Here is a 19,678-nt window from a genome sequence, read left to right as displayed (position 1 = left end):
CTCATCATTCAGCTCTTCCCATTTTCCTCAAAGGTTGGAAAGGCAGAAATAACCCCTGCTTTTTGTAACGCATGGATGCTTGGAGGGAGGTCTGAAAGCCTGGCTTGAGCCAGAGCAATGTAAAGCATCTCTGGAGAAAGAGTGATGTTTCTTGAGTATTAGCACAGGCAAGGGCAATGGAGCAATGTAGATCTCCCCTGTCCCTTGCTCCTCTCCTCTGGACAGGGAGGACAACACCAGGACCATTATGTTTCAGCATTTACATACAAAGACTGAATGCCTGTTTGGAAGATAACTTGGGAAGATGAAGCAAAAGCTTAGCTGTTATGGTATGACCACTATCAAACTGTCACCCTCCCTCCAGCAGCAATCACATGTGGGCTGCACCTTGTCTTGGACATGGGAGGTCTAAATTCAAATTTCAGTATATCCTTGGTCACTCTTAAATGTACCTGGTCTTCGGCTGGTCTGCCATGGGCCTATATATATCGCTGTCATTTCATGACAAGTGCTCAGGAAGCTCAACTTTATCTTGGTGTAAGAAAAATACATGAAGCTCATAAAAAAGTAGCACATCTATGGTATTTGGAGGGGGGGAGGTTTCCTGCTCATATTATTTATACTCACTCCCTGCTTTCATTTGCACACAGGCTCACACAAACATGCAGGCCAGGTCTTGGTGGCACAGAGCTCAAAGAAAGGTTGTCTGTGCTCTTGTTTCTGCTGAGTTTTCCGTGCACCAAGCAGAGTTCAGTCCATACAGGTTATTTTTACATCAGAAAACTGAGCTACTGTAGTTTCATTGACAAAGCATAAGCAATCTAGCTGTGAGAAAATGACAAATCTAAGTACCTTCTTTCTTAAACTGTTATTTGCTTGCTTGTCTGAAAGAAAAGAATGGGCTATAGTCACAGGACAAATACACACATACCCTTTTTTTAATTTGTTAAGTTAAAGAAACGTCAGGACTAGGTCTTTACGATAGCAAAGAGGTTTTGCCCCTCCCTCCAGCAAAAAGCAGGAAATGCACTTTTTATCTTTTCAGTTGAAGATGATTTCCCCATTAAAAATAATTTTGTTCTCATCATAAAGATCATTCGTATTCAAACAGCAAAAGCAACCCTTATATCCAACAAGCCCTAGATACAGCAGATGGGTGAGGAACGTGGGCTAATATAGAAATGGTACATCTATAGGTGCCAAGAGGTCTCCACGCTGAATCCAGTTCTGACACCCCCACATCTCTGAGGTGAGCAGACATGCAGCAAAGCCCCTGCGCTGCTGCATCCCACTCTGGCAAGGGGAATGCGTTATGGGGGAAAGTAGAAAGGATCAGCTTTCAGAGGCTGAAGGCTGGGATTCCCTGGAGGGAAACTCAAGGAAAATCCCTTGCGAGAAGCTTACCCTTGTCCCAGGCAACTGTTTGCGGGTCCTTCCTCACCAAAGTCACCCTAACACTCTGCCCTGCATTTCTACCTGGCATGGAAGGGACAAGGCTCATCCCACCCTGGAGCAAGCACAGAGAAGCAGCCAGTTCCTCCTTCTTTTAAGGGTTTGAGGTTCAACACTGCCCCTCATCTTATCTGCAACAATGCTCTGCATCAACAGCCACCTTACTGGACTTAATAAGCCATTACCGATGGGTAAAATACACGGAGGCTTAGGACCACCATGTACAGGCACAAACTTTGTGAGGTGGTCCCAAAACCACACCTGAACATGGGGCTTTTCAGAGATGGAGCGTATCTTGCAATGTCCATTTGGTACCATGGGAAGGAGGTCTTCTTCACTGAGGATTTTTCCAGAAAGGCTACAACGGCCCCACAAGCCCAGTGCATTACCCAGGCACTAAACCACACACAAATTGAGCCCCAGAGGACATGGAGTTAACTGCTCATTTCCCAGAACCCTCAGGCACTTTGTCGCAGGCTAATAAAAAGAATAATGGATCATGGGGGAAAATCATAATTAGGCTTACAAAATGTACCCTAGGCTTCTGGTTTTGTTTCAAATATCAGTCCCACCAAAGAAGGAGTATTTTGTGTTTCTATGATTTCCTGAATAAAACTGGGAGGAAATCATAAAATGCAAAAAACACCCACAAATGAGAAGTCCTTATCTTGACATAAAAATATTATTCAGAATCTCTATGGATTGTTTTGCTAATTTCCAAAATGGATGATCAAATACTGAGTGATCCTTCTTTGACTGCCAATATTTTTAATAGGCATCTTAGTCAATGTTAGTACAGCTGTCGTTTCAAATCAACTCTTCTGATGACTCACACTTGGATTCAGAGATTTCCCGAGGTTTATCTGCTCTCCTAATGCTCTTGGTGGACCCGTCCTTGAATCTCATCACATGAGAGAGCAGAAGTTGTCTCCTTATCCAAAACACACAATCCACTGGGCAGTGAAAAGGACACACACAATTAAAAAAGGCAGGAAAGGAAAGGAAGGGGAAAACAGGAGGGGAAAAAAAAAAGACAGACCAGCATGGTCATTTCATGCTCCAGCAGATCGGCATTTATACATAAAGCTCTTGGAACGCCATACTTCTGCAGTCACCCTCCAGCCTTACTCATGGCAAGTTCACATCACCTGTTTCCCCTTTGAGTCGACATTTCCAAGGACTTTGGCTTCCTGATGTGCAGTTGGAAAACTGAAAGGCAAGAAAATCTTCACATTCTGAAGAAAACACAGCTCCTTGCAAAGCCCCAGGGAAATGTCAACAGCCAATGGAAACGAAGAAAAGGAAGCCATGAGACACTATCCCTACTGTAGAAAACAACTGATGATTTAATATTCATTTGAGGAATTTTATTTCTCTCTGATTGAACTTTTCCCATGTCAATTTGACTGAAGGTTGAAGGAGAGTCAATAGTGCGGTCATGGAGGGGAGAAAATGTTCCCCTCTAAAAGTTCATTCTTCAGGTGGAAAAGTGCTTTGTGGCCCAAAGGGTAACATGAGAATGGTTTTGTGTAGATAACTGGAGCTTTGTTACTGCTCAGATTGCTCTATTGCTCTTGGTCCTCCTGGAAAAAAAAAAATATGGAGAAGTCATCTGGGCTGAATACTTTAATTTTGAAGCCTCCAGTAGCTTGAAATATCTCCAAACCTATTAAACCCTGAAACCAAAATAAACATTTTGTCCTCCCTTCATGGAAGCATAAAGAATGTCTTAAGTCAACCCATCCACTTGCCTGCCAATATAAAATTGCCCTCAAGAACATATTCTCCAGGGCTTTGTCAAATCAGCTTTAGCATTCCTTAAGCAACAGGGGGTTCTACCATGTTCCTGGAAAGTCTATTCCACAATCTGTTCCCGTATCCTTTTTAAAAAGCACCATAAAGCGCCTGTTACCTACAAGCACCGTAGCTGGAGATGAATCGAATTTTCCATTCTGTGGTAAATCCCATGCTTTCAAATATCTTTCCAGTCTGGATCCAAAGGAAAGCAAAATATTTTCAAAATTTCCTACTGAATTCTGAGAGAAAAGGCCACTTGCAGTTGATAAAAATTTTCATGTCAATAAAGACAAATTTTTGGACTCAGTTCAAGGTTTATTGCTTCTATATAACCAGTACACTACAGCCTCTAAAATAAAAAATAGAAATGAAAACACATTCTGAAACTGAAAACCAAAGCTTTCCTTTTTTTTAATGAAAGTTTTTCAGAATTGACATTTGCAAACCATTTCAGTTTTATCAAATTGGCTTTTTCCAACAGGAAAACATTCTTTCAGAAGATTTCCCATTGGCTCTCAGACAGATCTTTGCAATATCACGGTCAGAAAGAGCGCTTTTTGTTTCTGTTCTCCAAGAATTTAAACTGCCCAACTATTCCTTTCCCAGAAGATGCATTTCACAGAAAATTATTATAGTGCAGTTGAAGGATTCCTTTCAAATTGAAGGAATTTTTTGATCAGTGCATTCAGGAGCAGTACAGGACCTATAGCTAAAGTCAAAGCACTTAAATAGAGCCAAATCTTTCTATTTTTTTCAGAATTTTAGGTTTTGTACCCTTTGTTTTCTAAATATGTTTATCCAGTTAAGGACCTAAATCTTCCTTAAAAGAAAGCGTTAATACACAACTTGAGCTACTCCAGAACTTAACATTAAGTCTGGGCTTGATGTGGGTTGTTACGTATTGGTAAAGGGGGGTGGGGAGTGGGAAGGTGGGGAAGAAGAAAACAACTAAAAGAAAAAAAAAACTAAATCAAACCAACAGGCAAAAAACCACACCAAAAAAATCTCCCCAGAACAGGAGGAATCTTTCCTACTCAGCACTGGCACAAGCGGTATCAGGTCCCGGGTACCAACATGGGGCGGCAGCATTCATCCCTCTGCTCTCCACATCGCGTGAGCATATACCTGCCATAAACACACACCTCTGCCAAAAGCTAATTCCTGCAGCCCCCCATTCACTCCCACCTTAGAGGCTTATTGCATACCCTCCACAACCAAAGCCCCCCAACATTGATTAATCACTGTTTGTAGAGGGAAGCCGCTTGCACTGTCAGCCGTTTAGTATTGATTAAGAAGCACTCTGCGAGGCAAGACTGGGTGGCTCCAGCTCTGGGAAGTGCCAACAAAAATAAAGCTGGTATTAGTGATCCTCAGCTTCTTTGCTAGGGCTGAGAAAAAGGCAGTATTGTGGGCTGGGAGGCTGCTCCCCAAGATGTCGATCTTTGCCAGTTACCTAACAACAATAATCATTGGATAAATAGGTGGGATATTCACAAGGGGAACTAACAGAGGGAATTAAAAATGAGTAAAAGAAGAAAAAGGAGAGGGGAAAAAAAAGGAAGGCGTTAGACTTTCCAGCATTCTGAGAGAGCAAGGTTTTACCCTCAGCCGGGGGAAAAACAGATTTACTAAACATGGTGACCTCACTTGTTTGCACAGCATTCGGTAACGTACATTTTATTACCTATGATACCTCCATGCTAGCTTGCAAAGCCTTTCCAACGGCCCTGTGAAGGATGTCAAGCATATGGAAAAGAACTAAACCAGCTTGAGGAAGGAATGGCACAGCTGGGTGAAACAAAAAAAGAAAAAAAAATACAGGCTAGAAACACATTGGTTGGGTGTAAATATAACTGAACGCCTTGGGAGAAAATGTTTCTCTCCTCTGCCCCATGTCAGCTAACCAGTGAGGGTCATTTGAACTGGTGATGTGGAGGTGCAGACAGTGGTCTCACTTCTCCTCCCCTACAATGCTGCACCACGTACTTGGGCATTGGCAGATGGAGGAGATGTGGTAACGGGCAAGGGCTGGGGACCAGGCTGCAGGGAGAGAAGGTCCCATCTAGAGAGGCTCCTCTGAGGGATCAGCCTCTGCCTGTGGCAGGAGCAACCATGGCAGGCACTGCCAGCACGCAGGGTATGGGTGGAGGTGATCAGCCCTGCTTGATGTGTGAGCACCAAAAAATTGTGGGTCAGGCCATTGCACTGCACTGAAAAAGTGAAGCAGAGCCTGTCTGCCAGCTCCCGTGGAATTCACTGGTCATCGTTGGTGAAGGAGGTGCCACCCTCACACACAGTCGGAGGAGAGAGTCCCCCAAATGTGATTTAGCTGAAATGAAGGTTGAGAGTGTTTTTTACTGCAAGACTTGGATCCTTGGCTGTGGCCATAAGATATGCCCACAGGTGTGACACAGGAAAACTGGTGGTCTGCAGCCCAGAAACAAAGCCCAGGGAAGCTCCAACAACTGTCCCCTAGAGCCCAGCTCCACCTTAGACATCTCCTTTTCCATCTCTTTGCACTAAGAGTGTCTGTGAGCTGGAAGGAAGCAAAGGAGAGCCTGTGAACTGAGTGCTGAAATTCAACAGCACTAAAAAATATAACAAAAGGAAAGCAAATCCCACTGGAATAAAAATAATAATAATAAAAAACAGGGAGGGGAACGGACTAATATGAGGTGAAGTCAAGAGATCTTAGGGTCAGTCCAGTTTAAAAAAATAAAAACAAGCCACCAAATTACTTGTCTCATTCCATGCTTTGCAACAGCAGAGGCTCTGCCTGCTCCTGGAGCCAAGATCACACAGGAATCGGTTCAGGCAAGAAACCACCTACACCGTTAATTCATAGTGAGCCCAAAGTAAAACCAGGAGATACAGATGAGAAGCATTTGGTCAAGGTGGGGTCTCCCCTGACTGAGAACAGGGCACCAAATTATCTAGGACCTGTGCAGACCAGACCCATGCACCTGTCTGTGCCTCACCTCTCCATCAGCTGATGAACCTGCCACTGCTTCACCCAGCCAGGAATGGAAGTTTGCCTGGGCACAGCATGGGTAAAGAGAAAAAAGGCTCTTTGAATGACCTCCCATACCCGACCTTGCCTCAGCCACGCTTGCTCCATTTCCTGGTCCTGACCTTCTATAAGGTATTTTCTGGCCTTTATTCTGTCCCAGGACTCGTGCTTTTTCTTTACCTTCTCCTTTATTATCTCCTTCCCTTATTTCCTGGTACATAATTTAACATGAAAGCCTGCTTGAGGAGGCTTCAGGAGGACCCTGCCCTGAACCTTAGTTTGATTTCACCAGCTCCTGACCATGGATGGCCTGTAGTACCACAGTACCACAATCCTGGCTCCAGACAGTAATCCAACCGGCTGAGCTGCTTGCCCTCATCCATCCAACAAACCCCTAACAGCACATACAAGCAATGGACCCATGCTCTGACCTTCTGCAGGTGAATTGGGTCCTTTCTGGGCCCCCAAATACTCATGTTACAGCAGATGTGACTCTCATGGGATAAGCCCTGTTCAGAGGCAGTAGATATTAGCACAGGTACAGCTTTATGTTCACCTGCTCAAATGGCTTTCAGCTTATAGCCCATCACCATCTGACCTAAAGTTGCTCAGGGGGGACCTTATTGTGCTCTACCACTACCTGAAAGGAGGTTGTAGGCAGGTGGGGGTCAGCTCTTTTCCCAGATACCTAGCAACAGGACAAGAGGAAACACTCTTAAGTCACACCAGGAAAGGTTTAGATTGGATATTAGGAAAAAAAATCTTCACTGAAGGGGTGGTCAAGCATTGTAACAGGCTGCCCAGGGAGGTGGTGGGGTCACCATCCCTGGAAGAGTTAAAAAACCACACAGATGTGGTCTTAAGGACGTGGTTTAGTGGTGGACCTGGCAGTTCTGGGTTAACAGTTGGACTTGATGATCTTAAAACTATTTTCCAACCTAAACTATTCCATGACCTCCCCAGCATGTTTCTGGGGCAGACAGAAATGAGCTGACTTCATCTGTGGAGACCTGGCAAACCTCATGCAATATCTCTCCCCTGCTGATAATGGAGTATCTTTATGATAATATTAAGTATCTTTAAGGTTCCTCAGCACCAGGGCAAATGTAACAAAGCAGCAGCTCACGAGGCCAGCAAAGAATGGCCGCATCTGATTTTATTCATGCAAGTTGGGCCTGTGTTAACTACTGGACTGGACACAAGCACTGTGGTATAGGTGGTGGTGGAGGGCAAAAAATACATCCTAGAGAGAGGCATGTCAGGCACTGTAAGTGGCTCCTCCAAGCTGTTAAGCAGGAGAAGCTGTCTCAGAGTCTACTGTGGTTAAGAGCCTCTTACAGATGGGAGAAATGCGTCAGCAAAGCATTTTCACGCACCTTGGCTCAGGGCTCAAATAACAGAAGTGGTCGGCAACGCTGCAGCTGACACCCAAGGAGCTACCGAGGGATGATGGCAGAAGCTCCATGAGACTAGCTCGAGCCCAGCCTTGCTCCCAGCAAGCCTGGCAAGGCAATGCCAAGCTGCAAGGTGACCGTAGGCAGGAGCGAGGAGCCGACGGAGCAGTCGTGCATGAGATGCACAGCAACAGCAGTGTTGCATTAGCTGTTCCTCCTGGACAACAATCAGCCAGGCCAAGGAATGGTTGCAATGGCCAGATTTACACCTCGGTAGAAGTTCATTCTTTGAAATTGAAACCATACGTAATTCCCCCTCCTTTGATTTTGGGGAGTGAATTTCTCAGTAAGATAGACATGAAGTTCCTGGGCTGGGAGGGAGGGAAGGAAACAACTAAACAACCAAACAAAAATTCCTCTCTGGGTTAGCCACAGGGGTTGTGCAATCATCCCAGGGTGCTGTCAGCTGGCCCATTCCAAGGAGCTCTCTCCCAGCTCCACCTGGTGGCAAAAGGGACATTCGGGCTATGGCTGTGGCCATGGGATGGGACTCCAAGGGAATAGGGATTCAGTTTCTGCTGCTGCCATCTTGCATGGGTGCCCCTCACTCTGAGTAGCACTGGCTTGCCTGCTCTCCTGAGGTGGGAACAGCCCTTCACCACGTAGGTTAGAAACTCTGGCTCCTGCACGCGTGCGTGGTGGGGGCAGCCTGGGAGGGGGCACTCGGCAAGAAAACAAAGGGAGCCTTGGGCTGGCAGCCAGGCAGGGCTGACAGCTGCCCACAGAATCACAGTCATTTAGGTTGGGAAAGACCTTTAAGATCATCAGGTCCAACCGTTAACCCAGCACTGCCAAGTCCATCACTAGACCACATCCCTAAGCACTGCATCTACGTGTCTTTCTAAACACTTCCAGGGATGGTGACTCCACCACCTCCCTGGGCAGCCTGTTCCAGTGCTTGACCACCCTTTCAGGGAAGAAATGCTTCCTAATACCCAATCTACACCTCCCCTAGCACAACTGATGGCCATATTTGCCTTGAGGCTGAATCACCCCGGCTGTCAAAGATCACAAAAGACTATCAAGAGTCTTCTCTGAGTGTGGTTAAAGCAGTGATATCTTCTATCTGGGTATTTAGGAGGTCGAAGGTGGAACTTGGTTGCCCAGACGCAGGCATCTCATGTCCTTTGAGATGACCTGAAGCATCTCCCCTGTCCTGCTCTCCTTCTCACACGAAGGAGTGGAAGTTGTACCACTGCCTCACGCTGCTGAAGATACCTTCAGCTCCATCACTATGTTTGACATGACCGTAATGCCAAGGAGTTTTAAAAAGATGACCTACAGAGAGCCATCCCCAGACAGCACCCTTCAAAGCCTTGACCCTTCGAATGAATCAGATAACAAATCATGGTCAAGATAGCTCCAGGACTTGTTCACCTCCCAGTCCAAAATAGAGCTCAGGCCAAGCCTTACCACAAATTTCTCCAGCTACAACAATTAGAACAGCAACAGCATCATTGTCTGGCTTGGTTTTCTCCATGTTACCTTCTAAGAGAAGGAAAGAAAAAGAGAACAAAAAAAGAGAAATAAAGAAAACAAGAATAAAGAAAAAAAGCAAAGAAAATCCCGGTAGTTCTAGACCAAATGCAGAGCGTCCTTCCCCTAAAAGCAGGAATTGCAGCTTTTTCAAATGCTAGAAATTTGATATTTTAAAACATATTAGAGAATATATTTGCTGAGTAAACAGAGAGAAAAAAGAATCATCAAAAAGCCTCCATTATCCCCCTAAATACTAAATATCTGATTTCTAAACATCAAAAATTATAAATGATCACGGACTGGCAAAAGTTCCTGGGACTAGCTTATAGCTAATTAAGATGTAACAGACCCAAACATGTAATACTATGACTTCTAACATAAAGCTGATTACAAATACTGTTATTTACGATTGCTGAAAATACTCTCAGGAAGGCTGTGTGTATCCTTTGGGATCTTCCCCTCGCTTACAAGGAACAGGCCTGGTGAATACATGCCAGGAGCTGAGGTCACTGTTATGAGAAAAATCAGGGCATGAGAAGTGAAGCCTTTGTAAGAAGTTATAGGAGCTGTAGAGGGCTAACGCCAGGTTCAGGAACGGTGATGAAGCTGCATAGAGACAATATAGCATAAGAAAGGGGGAGGTGGGAAAAGGGGAGGCAAAGCCATGCTGCCAATGCTTCCAAAAAGGCTGCATCCCACTGAAATCCCACTTATTCTGTAAGCACCCAAGTATACATTATGCTAAAGCCATACAGAGACCAGCAAAGCAGATGTCCCAGTCTAACCTCCGCCCATCAGGATCTATGGGACAGCTCACTGCAGCTCCGTGTCCTCCACCCACTCGGGTAGATCCCTTTGGGAAGGGAGAGGTGTCGATGTGTGCAGCAGGGAGGCACCAAGGATGTAACACAAAATTTGCACTTGGCGCTTTCCTGGGGCAGAAGGCATTTCCAGCTCCCAAAAAAGTATGAGAGCTACACTGTCTCCACTAACTGCAGGATCAGACAAGATGCTTGGAAATAACCGAGGTGAAGTCAAGTAATTGCTCATTAATGATGCCAAAGCATCTTTGGCAGTTGTCTTAATAATTCCCATAAGCTGTAGCTAAACTGCAGCTCAGGTGGGAGGCAGCCTTGAGACCACATTGGGCGGGGGTGGGCATTTTGCAAAAAAAACTCTTTTTGTTACTTACTCAGAATTGTGCTTTTCACAAGGGCAGATCTTTTTTCCCTCAAAGTGATTAGGACTAACTGTATATCACAGCTTCTGTTTCCTTCCGTTAGTGATTCCTACAAATGTACCAGACAGATACTTTTAAAGAGCAAACTGAGAGACCTCTGTAAATCAAGAATGTTCCAACACACTTATTTGGGAAGGTAAAAACAGGAGGGGGGAAACTATATCTGATTTAAAAATATGTAATTCCTAAAATATGGAACATATCTTCAGCTCTGTAACTCGTGAATAATTAAATTATAAGTCCTTCCACACAGCTGTTGGTTTTGCATTTTAAGTGAGTATAACCTGATAGAACAGGCTCTGGATTTCCACCAGGATTCAACAATAACTCCAAAAACAAACTGAAATATGGGTTCACATGTAAACTAAGTTCACCCTCTGAGAGTGCTCTGGCACATCCCATGTGTCAAGCAATATCATGCGAGTGAGATATAAAACCGAGGTGGTGTGGGTAAGGCTGGCCTTGGGTTGATCTTGGCCACAGGAGCCAAGAGATGGAATCAGAAGACTTCAGTCTCATACTGATGATCTTCTCTGAGGATCCTCTTATCTGCAGATAACCATGGGTGAAATACTCTCGTAAATACTTCCTTTCAGTGGAGAACTTTGATTTCAATTCAGTTAACTTTTTCACAAAATATGCTCTGATTTCCATGGAAAATATGGCTTTTTTCATCAAATTTCCTCCCTGACATCCCTTCCTTTGTACTTCCATGCATTGAAAATACTTCCCCCCCCCCCCCCTACACTAGTTATAGCTCAAACACCTCCTGTCCCTGCTCTGAGATGCAGCCCAAGCTCCCTGGCCAACCCACCTCCCACAGCGCCTGCAGAGGGTCCCGGTGTGACCAGGAGGACAGTCTGTAGAGAGTGGGAATAAAACTTTGCTTTTCACAAGGCATCGCAGCTGCATTTTCTGATTTAAAAAAATGATCCTTTTTTCAGTTTTCCAACAAAAAATTGCTTTTTGCACAGAAAAAAATAAACAAAACAAAATACTATTGAATCAGCTGTAGCCACGAGCACCAGTGGCCTGTTTACGCTGTTGAAATAACCCATTCCAGCCCATTTTCTGTCACCAAACCTTGCTGAAGCTTCAGAAAAATTTGTGTGTGCCTTTTTCACCCCACCTTTGTAGCTTCAAGTCATGACTGAAAGTGGAAAACTTCCCTCCATCAGGAAAGGCAAAGCTTGCTTGGCACCACCAGCTTCTGCACAGCAAAGCCCTCACGCTGCACATCACCCCAGTGCAGCACTTTCACTGCCACAATAAAACAACACGCTCCAATGCAGCACTTTCACTGCCACAATAAAACAACAGCCAACTTCCCTGCGTGGAACTAACCAGATCCACTCAAAGCAGACATTTTCCATCTTCCTTTTCACTTATCCAGTATTTACAATCATTTCCATTTTGCCCAGAGGCACCACTAAATATCCCTGAGGGAATCAACAGCATGAGACACCCACTGGAGTACACAGGATTGCTTGATTGAAGATTTCCACCACCACTAATGTGGTGGCCCATGAAGGAAAAGCAATTTAGGACAAGCACTTCCATGCCAGGTCCATCACGTGCTCTGTTATGTGTTGCATGCAGCCTCCATTCACACTTTGCTGTGATCCGGGAAATTAGGAAACAAATGAGTTGACTGTAGAGTAATTTCTCTAGCTGGTAAATGACTAATGACATTTCAGTGCTGTTACAGCTGTGATAACTGAGGAGAGCCAGCCCATCAGGGAGAGGGAATCATGGAAGACTCAACTAAGCATGGTTTGGACAAGATCACAGTCTGATGGCTTTGAGATGGGCTGCCCAGAGCATCCAAAAAAAGCTAAGAATTGCTTCTTCATGGTTGGTTGGTTGTTTTTATTCCCCCAAGTGTCAGCTGTTTTTCTTTTTTTTTTTCCAAATGTGCAAATTCAAAGTTAATAGCCGATGCAATCCAGAAGTAAAACTCCGTTATAAATATAACCCCTCCTCCCTATGCCCTCGTACAGCCACCCTGTGCTTTTGAGCTGGGTACATGTCCCAGTGACCTGTCACAAGGAATGAAGAAAGGCTAACAGGCACCAGTGAGGTCATTCACACCTGGGGAAGGGAAAACTTTGGTTTTGTTGAGGTTTCCTTGCCTCAGAAGACAATAAACAGAAAAACAAGAGAGAGGTAGCTCACACAATAGCAGACCAACCTTGATGCTTGGGACATTTTGCCAGTCTGTAACAAAGACACAAGGTCAGGTAAAGAACACCAAGTAGTGCCTCAAATGCCTTCTTTATGCTTTGGTTTGTTTACTTTTTAGGTTGTGTCCAATACTTCAGTTTAAGTACTACCTTGTTAGAAGTAACTAACGCCATTTGTTCCATTTTTCATCCTTAAAAAAGCAGTGAAGTCTCAGACATGCAAAGCCTTCTGCCCTGATCACCAAGCAAGGTTAGCTGGTAGTTTCCCAGCAGATGTTGGGGGATTCCCTAGGCCTGGAGGGAATCCAGTTTACACCTCAGTGCCCAGCCACTTTGTTTTCTTTTTATTTCCTCAGCCCTCCCAGCAGGCTGCCCAGTTCCCCTGGGACACTGCTCACCCAGAGCATAGACCTGCTGTAACAAGCATAATCCCTTGAGGGATTCTTCTGTACAAGTGAGAGGGAGAAACGAGTGATAATTTATGATAAGTGCCCTTGCAATTAGCACCTTGGAAAATAACGCTGCCTGGGGAAGCTGAGAAGGCCATAAATGAAAGCTTAGCCAGGACAGGAGCATTATTCTGATGCTAAGTCTACATTCTTATTAAGGTCAGCGGGAGCTGGAGGTGGTGGGAGACAGGGATAGCATACCTTAGAGATGGGAGCACAGCCCCAGGCAATCAGAGCCTTGAAATTCTTCCCCCTTTGTCTTACCTGATACAATATCATGCTCTTTAAGGCAGCAGCTATCGGCCAGAGAGCACTTAGCAAACCAGGGCAGAGTCTCAGTAGTTCCATCATCAAAGGAGAGGAGGAAAATGGGCTGAAACACAGGCTCTGGACTTGAGTTCTAATATATATAACTGATATTCTAATATTAGTTATGTGGATGTGGGACTTCACACTCCAGTCAGAGCCTTTAGGGTCTTTCTATTGACTCCTGAAGGATTTTTATCAGTCCCTGAGTTTGACATTCTTGCAGTGAATACTACCAGCCATTAAATTTATGGGATACGTGAATGTAAATATATGAGCACAAGCACAGACACATATATGCAATCATACAGAAAACCCAAGGCACGAACAATCAATGGATAAAGAGGGATATAAGAGGCACCACTTAACCTCTCTGTCGTTCTCTAGGTTTGATTACCTCTCATTAGCTCCAGGTGGAGGTTACACTGCCTGCAGTCCTTATAGAGGTGCCTCAGTTAAGTAATTAAAGGAAGCTGTGGCTATTCAGTCCTTGAGTGTGCTGCATGAAGCAGTGGAAGGCTATGCAGGGCCTGCAAACAGTGATAAGCACACAAATGGATTACCCTTGCTTTGGTTGTCCTGCTGTGAGGTCTTTCTCAAGGTCTGGCCGTGTCTTTTCCAGAAAGTGATGAGTATTGTGAGGTCTCTTTATAGTTACTCATCATTACAGAAATCACTTCATGGGTACCTGGAGCATCTGGATGTGATGGACTTGTTTCTTGCTTTAGTCCTGGCCAGGCAGAAAGGCCAGCCTCCCCTGAGATGTGGTTTCCCCACCAGCAGAATGAAAGAACTGGCCAACAACTTAGTGTGTGAGGATTCTTTGTAGAGCACTTGAATTTCTGCATCTATTTTAGCAGATTTAAAGAGTGGCAAGGAACATTCCTGGGTTCTCGAACTTGGTCGAATATATTGTTAAAATATTAGAAAATCCCCTGCGTGCTTTTGGCTCAGGTAAAAGCATGCTCCCGAGCAATTCCTGGGCATAGTTCAAACATTAGCAGGGGCCGAGGGACCTTCCCAGGAGACAGTTTGCATAAAGCCACCTTGTTCTGGAAGGCAAAACTATACAACAGGCTGGATGTGGGCTGTTTTATGCAAGGTCACGTCGGGATGAGACCTATATTTAATTAACTAGTGAAGATGTAGCCAGAAATTCTAATCCACTCCCTACACTGACACTGTGACTCTTGGACGTAGGAGCAGAGATGACCTGGGAGAGGATGTAGAAAGTGAAATTACTCCTCCTCTTTTCCAAGCAACTGGTAGCATCTCCTGTCACTATCTCTATATCCCAGGTCCCAAGGGAAATGCTCCATTTTGCATTTGACAGCAGCTATAGACCCTTTATTAGCCTGGCTACAGCCCACCAGTACTGTAGCAAACAGTGCACGAGCGAGTCATACATTGTGTCACCTCCAGCCAGCTTTGATTCCCACTGCAAGACTGGTCAGTGGCAGAAGTGGAGGAGACAGCTTCTAGCATAAGCCTGCAGAGCCAGGCTTGAAGCAAATCCATAGGGAAACACACAAGTCATGGTGCTAACCCATCTGCTTCCCATGGCAGAAAGGCAGGATGTGAACTCTGTAGTGCAGCACGATTTGTGTCTCTCTCCTCACCACATGTGGTACCCCCTGCATCTCAGAGGGTGCTGAGGGCACTTACCCCCTGCCTGGTTCTAGGCCCAGTTCTCAAAGTGACCAAGGTATGAGTTTGGGCAAGTCACATCTTTCTACCCCTCTTTCATTTCTCTGTCTCTCTGTCGGTAATTCTATTTAGACTGAAGGAGAATAAGCATCACATCTGCCTCGTCAGTAACTCAGGACCTCTACAAGGAGATGTTCAAAAGCACCTACGCACTTGACCTATGTTAATGATGATGATGAATTAATATCTGGGACCTGACTCTCCCATTTCACCTCTTGGTGATTAATCTTACTTTTAATCAAGTAACAGTCAAATTTTCATCTTTCATGCCTATTTAAGAGGAAGCTCTGTATAAAGTTTGTCCCCTCATTATTTTTTCTCTCTATTTCTCCTCATTCTGTTTTTTGGCTCACAAATGCACATGCTCTTCTATATCTGTCTGTGCTCAGTCGTTAGTTTCCTAGCTGGATTACACACACAGTTCCACACAAAACACCTTCCTTGGATGTGTAGCTAAAAGCTTGTAAGAGGTTCAGGCGAGTCCTTGCTTCTTTCTAAGCTATGGGCACCTGTTATTTGGTTTCACTTCATTCTCATGCTTCCCTGCTGCTCAGCACATCCACAGATGCAGGCTGAAACCACCTTCTTGCAAAGACATAGCAGTGGCCCTAAGGAAAGCAATGGGAGAAAAGGGGGAAGGAAACCTATTTTATTTTCCTGGAGGTGAAGTCTCTCATTTGATACCTTTTAAAAAAAAAAATAAATAAATCCCAAATTCTTACAATACGCATTCTAGCTTCACCCACTTCCTCTGTGGGAACAGCTGTCAAAACGCTGCTACATCCTAGGCTACTGCGGCTTTACGACTCACATTAGCAGCTCTTTAAGGGTCTGGCGGAGGCTGGCTGTGAGGTTTCAAGCCTGCGATTTCTCTATTACCCAACTGCCAGGAAGTCTAATGCAAGGTCCGTTGGGAAGCTGAAGAAGGCAGGGAGGTACACTGCAGGGTTTGACGGGTCATAGACCAGAGGTAGCTCCACAGATCCCCATCTCCAGTCCCATCATCTCCAATCACCCACTCTTCCTGCACAAAACTACCCAGACCAGACATCAGCCAAAGTACCTGCCTGGCTCCTCAGAGCTCGGAGTTGATCTTTCTCGTCACAAGAAGGGGCAAAGCAAAACCAAAGCAGAGGTGCACTGGTTTTGCAGGGTTCTCGCTGATTTAGTAAACATTTCCTTGGGTGGGTGCTGCAGATAATACGCTGTGAGGAGTGCAACTGTGTGATACGATACCAACATCAGTATGACACTGGATGAAGATACTGTCACCTCTGACTGAGGATGGACAGTGTGTGAGGTACTGAGGAGCTATCTCTTAAGGGGTTGGTTAAAGGCCTGGATGCGATTGCTGTACCACGGTGGAAAATGAGATTGGAAGGTAAAACAAATGCAAGAATTTTGCATGCATGGAAAGAAGAGACTTGGAGAACAAACTCTGACTTTGGAGACACAAGCCAGAGTTGTCAAAGTCCTGCAGCATGCAATCAAGGACACAGTAGCCCTTGTTTAACAGCCTAACCTGGGATGTACAGCAGTCTATCAAGGGTAAACTGAAAGGACAGCTGCAGCTCAAGCTCTTTCCGAGCTCAGTTTTTCTCTTATGTGCCCAGCCAGTCTGCCAAGCACCTTGGCTTGGCACTCTGCTTGTTTGAATCATCCGGACCACACTTAGCTGCCTCCACGGGGTGCCAGACTGTTGAGAAGCCACACCTGGGCACTGTGAGAGCCGGGAAGTTACTGCAGGGTGGGAAGTTATGCCCTGCCAGCTGAACTACCAGTGCTGGTTACACGCTTTTACTTACCCCACCCCATAAAGATGCTTTATGTTAACTTGAGTACTTGACATTGAGGGAGATGACAAGGGTGCCTGTTCCTGGTTGCCTGTCTCAACAGACAGTAGCCCAGGAATCTAAATAGCCTCTTACTTAATAGTTCACCACTAGCTATCTCAAGGTCTTTTCTGCCACAAGTTTTGTCTAATCTAGGGCCGGGTTTTGGGGTGGCATGTTTCTTCATTTCTTTTAAACACGTTGACCAGTTGGACCTCAGGCAGCTGCTGGTTGATGTCTAAGCTTTCTCCTCATCCACATGAAAAAGAGGTATCCGTGAACCAGCCCACAGCTGTGGTCCAGAGAAGCAGCATCTCATTGCATGTGCTCACGTATGGGGGCACCGTGTCATTTCTCAGAGGCTTTGCAAACCCAGGTCACCCATGTTTGAGTCATTAGTAGGTTGTAAGATGAACAGCAACAGGCTCTGGTTTTAAAGCTCAGCTGAAATGCATTTTAGGTACTAAATAGCTCCAGGGGCCATTGTGGAGAAAAAGACATTTGATCAGGCAAGACAGTATGTAGCCTGGGATAATGACAATTTTTTAAACTGTTGCCATTCAGCCAGACTAAATTTGTTCATGTCCTACCTATTCTGAGCTCCAGCCAGTTACTTGATCAAAGTAACTTTGCAATCACGACAGTGACATTCTGCCAAGGTATCATGACTTCTCCAGCAAAGTATGATGACTAATGCAATCCCACAGAAAGCTGATGATGTCCATCAACCTCCTGAGTTTGTTTAACACTGTATTGCTCAGAACACCTGTACAGTGACCAGCCCAAACACGAGCACTCTAACAGTCCCAAATCTGATTGTACTTTGTGAGCTATTTGACTGGGAGAGCAGAAGATATGAGGGGGTGGGGGGGAAGAGCAGGAATCTGGGCGTTCTGGCCTTGCAAAATCAGTGTAGAGGCATTTCTCCGGCTCACGGTACTGCTACAAGAGCAACTACATTTTAAATTCTGAGGCACTACCTGGGCTGTGATCGGAGGGCCAGCTCAAGGGCCTGAGATGGACAGATCTCAGAGTTCACTGGGCAAGAGTTAATTGTTGCCAGGGCTGGGCTTGTTGAGGACCTGTTTCCTGAGCTATCGACCCTGCTTTCTGCAGGCATAACTACTGCAGAGAGAAAAGAACACTTTCCCCTATGAAGGCTGCGAGCATCCCTTCCCCTGAAAGCCCGGGGGCTTTCAAAGCAGGGGGGAGACTGCAATGAGATCAAAGAGCTGAGGATCTCCACCACTCAACCAATTACTAGGGATCGTTTCACCTCTCCCAAAGCATACTATGACCGCATGTTGGAAATACACCATCCTGCTCATCTAGGCAACACACTTGCCACTCTGCTAGGCTTTACGGTCTTTCGAGGCTTACATTAGCCACAAGGGCAGGCTGGCTCCAGGACCAGAGGACAGAGCTCCTGCTGAGGGAGGCACAGGGGCTACCACAGCCACTGGACACAGACCTTTTCCAACAGATGCAAAGAAAGAGGAACATGCTTCAAGTATAATTTAAAATACATTTATTGTTTCATTTGTTCTGGCTTTTTTTGTTATACAAAGATGTTAAATAACTTAAATACATTCTCAACAGTCACTCAGAATCAGATTTATACCTACAAGCTGTACATATGAGGTAGAGAAAAATAACTTAGGCTCCCATAAGACACTGGAAAAAAAACAAAAACAAAAAAAAAAAACAAAACGAAAAACAAAAGAAAAATACTAATCCTTCATGTTAGTATTCCCACCTCCCTTTAAAAGGAAATGCCATCCCAGGTGTGCAAAACAAATCCTAGACTTTACATTCAGGCCTCAAAGGGCATCGTTAAGAGACTGCAGCAGGGTGGAACAAGGGAAAATTCCTGTGCTGGTTTGGTGATGCTGTTTCGAATGGGTCCATACCCAACAGGAGCTGGCAGGGTTATCCACACATAATTTAATTAGTCTTAAACTCATCCCCACTTCTATTAACTTCTATTAACCTAGGTTTCTGTGTCTTTATCCCCTTCTATTGTCAGCAGGGGAAAAGTGGCACCTCCCATGGGCCACAACGCTTGCAGGAGGTGGCCACACTGACTGCAGACCATGGGCTCAGCATCCAGCGAGGGATGATTCCAGGCTCACTACAAATGCCCCGCTACCCCAAGCATGTCAGCATCTCCCCCCACTTTCCTGAGCAACCCTGTGACAAAAAGGAGGACTGGGTGAGGGAGGAATCTCCTGCCCCTTTGGGTCACCTTGCCCAATGCTGTTGAGAAGGGGTTTGCCCATTTCTGCAAACATGCAGCAGCAACTGTGGCAAATGAGTTATTCAGATGTGTCCCCTGATAAGCCTGCTGAACTTTCTGTGTCTGAATCGCTTATGGCCTCAACCCTACTGACTCCCTGCACCTGAATAAATGCAGTTACAGGAAGCCCACCACGATACCAGAGCTAAACTGTGCTTGCAAAATCCATCTGCTCTTCCTCCCCACCCACAGGTACTACAGAGTCCTGTGTTGTTCAGAAAGACTCTGTTTCCTGGAACGTGTAAATTGCTCAGTCCAATCCAATGTTCATCACCGAAAAACAGATCTAAAAGCTATTCAACGGCAATATCCCTGGCCCTAAGTTTGACTGCTTTAGCAATGACCACTTTTCTACAGGACTGATCCTGTGCGGTACTGAGCCTCCTTTGAGTTACACGAGCAGCAATGGTCCTAAAAGGCACCATTTCTCCTGCAGGAAAATGTTGCTCTCCAAAATTCATCACCTAGTTAGC

Source organism: Falco biarmicus, chromosome 4, assembly GCF_023638135.1.
Source record: "Falco biarmicus isolate bFalBia1 chromosome 4, bFalBia1.pri, whole genome shotgun sequence".
Taxonomy (NCBI): domain Eukaryota; kingdom Metazoa; phylum Chordata; class Aves; order Falconiformes; family Falconidae; genus Falco; species Falco biarmicus.
The sequence above is the reverse complement of the archived record's forward strand: the minus strand, read 5'-3'. Positions refer to the sequence as shown.